The sequence below is a fragment of the Populus nigra genome, chromosome 2 (genome assembly GCF_951802175.1).
Source record: "Populus nigra chromosome 2, ddPopNigr1.1, whole genome shotgun sequence".
In the NCBI taxonomy this organism is placed as follows: domain Eukaryota; kingdom Viridiplantae; phylum Streptophyta; class Magnoliopsida; order Malpighiales; family Salicaceae; genus Populus; species Populus nigra.
Genome location: NC_084853.1, coordinates 16,097,171 through 16,102,170, shown reverse-complemented (window position 1 = coordinate 16,102,170; position 5,000 = coordinate 16,097,171).

The following is a 5,000-nucleotide window of genomic DNA, read 5'->3' as shown; positions in this document are numbered from 1 at the left end:
CGCGCAGCAGCTGCCAGCACCTTGGCACAAGCACGGCAAATGAATGCCACGCCCACGCCGCGGATAAGCAGCCCCAACGCGCCCGACGGCTTGGAGCGGGTCCCGAAGACGGTGGCCGGAATCGGGTCGTCGCCGGCCGGAAAACGGGTCATCGATGCCGGCAATACTTCGGGCCATGAGGCCCCCCACCTTAGTCCGAGTTTAGCAACAGCCCACATATCCCCCGCGGCAGGCCTATGGGCGCCAGGCCAGCGCGCCCCATGGCCAGTCAGGGGGCACCCCCCTAAAGAGCAATAAGTGTCATTGAAGCTCTGGCAGGGGGAGACACTACTAGGTCCCAGCTGTCACCCCCCCTCTAAAAAATTCATTTCTTGGTATTTTGAGCTGAAATTTTGCACAGAGGTTGGCAAAAATCCAATCCAACTTTATTAATTTTTCCAGAATTTTTCGAGGTCGGGAAGTATTTTTTTTTATTTTCCTACCATTAAAAATCGAGGAAATCGGAAAAAATAGGAACCGGCTCGGAATGACCCCAAATTCAGTGGGCAGCCTCATAAAAATATGGCTGATTTTACTGGATTGATTTCATGTGGAAAGCACGACGTTTTGTTGTAGGAATGCGGGAACCCCGGCGGCTCGCCTGCCGCGGCCAGCGACGTCGGGCTGGCCCCTGCAGCGCCTAGCCTCTCCCACGCGGGGGGCAGGCCAGAGCGCGGGGGGCCAGGGCCCGAAGGCAGCCCCCCCGCGGGCGAGAGAGCAAGCCAGCAGGGGCTGTCGCCTGCCGCGGCCAGCGACGTCGGGCTGGCCCCTGCAGCGCCTAGCCTCTCCCACGCGGGGGGCAGGCCAGAACGCGGGGGGCCAGGGCCCGAAGGCAGCCCCCCCGCGGGCGAGAGAGCAAGCCAGCAGGGGCTGTCCGCGCGTCGCGCAGCGCGGCATGGCTGCGGGGGCCGCGCGCGCGCGCCCAAGCGCCCAAGGGCCCCCAAGGGCCCCAGGCCCTCAGGCCCCAGCGCCCCAGCGCCCAGCGCGGGCGGGCGCGCGCGCGCGTGTGGTCTTTGAGGGGCGCCGGCCTGGTGGCTCCCTAAAGAGCAATAAGTGTCATTGCAGCTCTGGCAGGGGGAGACACTACTAGGTCCCAGCTGTCACCCCCCCTCTAAAAAATTCATTTCTTGGTATTTTGAGCTGAAATTTTGCACAGAGGTTGGCAAAAATCCAATCCACCTTCATTAATTTTCCCAGAATTTTTCGAGGTCGGGAAGTATTTGTTTTAATTTTCCTACCATTAGAAATCGAGTAAATCCGCAAAACTAGGAACCGGCCCGGAATGACCCCAAATTCAGTGGGCAGCCTCATAAAAATATGGCTGATTTTACTGGATTGGTTTCATGTGGAAAGCACGACGTTTTCTTGTAGGAATGCGGGAACCCCGGCAGCTCGCCTGCCGCGGCCAGCGACGTCGGGGACGCTGGCCTGCGCTGTCGAGCCCGCGAGGGCTGTCTCCGCGGCAGGCCCCCCCTGAACGGGGCACGACAGGCCACCGCGCTGGCTCGTCCAGCGTCGACAGTCCCTCGTCCAGGTTTCAGATCGCGCCAAGTCGAACCCATGACCTGCTCAAGCCATCGTGCGCTGCCGAATTCGCATCTGCGTGTAGGCTGCCATTCCACGCGGCAGCCCCTGTTTTCGTCAGCGTGCCCCCCTGACGAATTTTCCTGCCTGGCCCAGTCCAGCGTCCAGCCCCTGTTCGTCGAAAAATCTGCGCTGCCGATTTTCCACGCGGCAGCCCCTCTTTTCGTCAGCGTGCCCCCCTGACGAATTTTCCTGCCTGGCCCGGCCAGTCCAGCCCCTGTTCGTCGAAAAATCTGCGCTGCCGATTTTCCACGCGGCAGCCCCTCTTTTCGTCAGCGTGCCCCCCTGACGAATTTTCCTGCCTGGCCCGGCCGGTCCAGCATCCAGCCCCTGTTCGTCGAAAAATCTGCGCTGCCGATTTTCCACGCGGCAGCCCCTGTTTTCCTCAGCGTGCCCCCCTGACGAATGTTCGTCGAAAAATCTGCGCTGCCGATTTTCCACGCGGCAGCCCCTCTTTTCGTCAGCGTGCCCCCCTGACGAATGTTCGTCGAAAAATCTGCGCTGCCGATTTTCCACGCGGCAGCCCCTCTTTTCGTCAGCGTGCCCCCTGACGAATTTTCCTGCCTGGCCCAGTCCAGCGTCCAGCCCCTGTTCGTCGAAAAATCTGCGCTGCCGATTTTCCACGCGGCAGCCCCTCTTTTCGTCAGCGTGCCCCCCTGACGAATTTTCCTGCCTGGCCCGGCCGGTCCAGCCCCTGTTCGTCGAAAAATCTGCGCTGCCGATTTTCCACTCCGCAGCCCCTGTTTTCGTCAGCGTGCCCCCCTGACGAATTTTCCTGCCTGGCCCGGCCAGTCCAGCGCCCAGCCCCTGTTCGTCGAAAAATCTGCGCTGCCGATTTTCCCCGACGAACCTGCAGCTGCACAAATCCGCGCTGCCACTGCCCCATTGTCTGGACCAACAGTCTTTTCCATCAAGCCCTGGACTATAAATCGTCCAGACTCATCGCCAGCACCCGCTGCCGATTCTGCCGACTTTGCCGATTTCGTCGGCGCTGCCGATTCCAACACTGCCCGCCGTGCCTGAACCAGCGCTGTTTCGTCAGCGTGTCCCCTTGACGAATTTCCCTGCCTGGCCTGGACAGTCCATCTTCCAGCCCATGTTCATCGAAAAATCTGCGCTGCCGATTTCCCCGACGAACCTGCAGCTGCACAAATCTGTGCTGCCGATTTCCCCCCCTGTCGGCATGGCTGCCGCTGCCCCGATGTCCAGACCAACAGTCTTTTTTGTCGACTTTGCCGATTTTGTCCGCGCTGCCGATTCCAACACTACCCCCTGCATCCAAACCAGCATTGTTTCGTCAGCTCTTCCCCTGACGATTTTAGCCCTGTAACAAACAGTAGGCCTCCAATCCCGCCAACGGGAGCCAAGTTGATAGGGAAGAGAATTGAATGACGCGCCTGGTCCTCGCACCCCGCCACCCGAGGGGCCTTTTTCCCGGCAGCCTCTGAAAAACTCTAGCTTTCACGGTCCTCGCCGCCCCTCACCACCATGGCAGGCCTCTAATCCCACCCATCAGCAGTTGTAGCCGATAGGGCAGTGATTTGAATGACGCGTCGCGGGCCTCCGGGTCATCTCACCCGGCCATTAATTGGAGCGTTTTTGGCTGGCCGAGGATGGGGGGATGGATCTCTTCTTCCGAAAAAGCAAACAGTACATCGGGAGTTATGTTGACGGGGCATGGAATTGAATGACCCGTCGCGGGCCGCCGGGTCATCTCACCCGGCCATCCCGGGGAGCGTTTTTCCCGGCAGCATCGGGGAAACTCTTGCTTTCACTGCCCGCTGCCCAAGTCCCCACTCGAATCGGCCCCCCGCGCCAACAAGCCAACGCTGCCGAATCGGCAGACACTGCTGCCGAATCTGCCGACACTGCCCCGCGGGCTGCCACTGCCCCAGTGTCTAAACCAGCGGTCTTTCTCATCGAGCCTTGGACTATCCAGTCCGTCCTGACTCATCGCCAGCACCTGCTGCCGATTCTGCCGACTTTGCCGATTTTCTCGGCGCTGCCGATTCCAACACTGCGCCCACCGTGTCTGAACCAGCGCTGTTTCGTCAGCGTGTCCCCTCGACGAATTTTCCTGCCTGGCCTGGACAGTCCACCGTCCAGCCCGTGTTCGTCGAAAAATCTGCGCTGCCGATTCTGCCGACTTTGCCGATTTCGTCGGCGCTGCCGATTCCAACACTGCCCGCCGTGCCTGAACCAGCGCTGTTTCGTCAGCGTGTCCCCTCGACAAATTTTCCTGCCTGGCCTGGACAGTCCATCGCCCAGCCCATGTTCGTCGCAAAATCTGCGCTGCCGATTTTCCCCGACGAACCTGCAGCCGCACAAATCTGCGCTGCCGAATCTGCCGACACTGTCCCGCGGGCTGCCACTGCCCCAGTGTCTAAACCAGCAGTCTTTCTCGTCGAGCCTTGGACTATCCAGCCCGTCCAGACCCATCGCCAGCACCCGCTGCCGATTCTGCCGACTTTGCCGATTTCGTCGGCGCTGCCGATTCCACCACTGCCCGCCGTGCCTGAACCAGCGCTGTTTCGTCAGCGTGTCCCCTCGATGAATTTTCCTGCATGGCCCGGCCAGTCCAGCGTCCAGCCCATGTTCGTCGAAAAATCTGCGCTGCCGATTCTGCCGACTTTGCCGATTTCGTCGGCGCTGCCGATTCCAACACTGCCCGCCGTGCCTGAACCAGCGCTGTTTCGTCAGCGTGTCCCCTCGACGAATTTTCCTGCCTGGCCTGGACAGTCCACCGTCCAGCCCGTGTTCGTCGAAAAATCTGCGCTGCCGATTCTGCCGACTTTGCCGATTTCGTCGGCGCTGCCGATTCCAACACTGCCCGCCGTGCCTGAACCAGCGCTGTTTCGTCAGCGTGTCCCCTCGACAAATTTTCCTGCCTGGCCTGGACAGTCCATCGCCCAGCCCATGTTCGTCGCAAAATCTGCGCTGCCGATTTTCCCCGACGAACCTGCAGCCGCACAAATCTGCGCTGCCGAATCTGCCGACACTGTCCCGCGGGCTGCCACTGCCCCAGTGTCTAAACCAGCAGTCTTTCTCGTCGAGCCTTGGACTATCCAGCCCGTCCAGACCCATCGCCAGCACCCGCTGCCGATTCTGCCGACTTTGCCGATTTCGTCGGCGCTGCCGATTCCACCACTGCCCGCCGTGCCTGAACCAGCGCTGTTTCGTCAGCGTGTCCCCTCGATGAATTTTCCTGCATGGCCCGGCCAGTCCAGCGTCCAGCCCATGTTCGTCGAAAAATCTGCGCTGCCGATTCTGCCGACTTTGCCGATTTCGTCGGCGCTGCCGATTCCAACACTGCCCGCCGTGCCTGAACCAGCGCTGTTTCGTCAGCGTGTCCCCTCGACAAATTTTCCTGCCTGGCC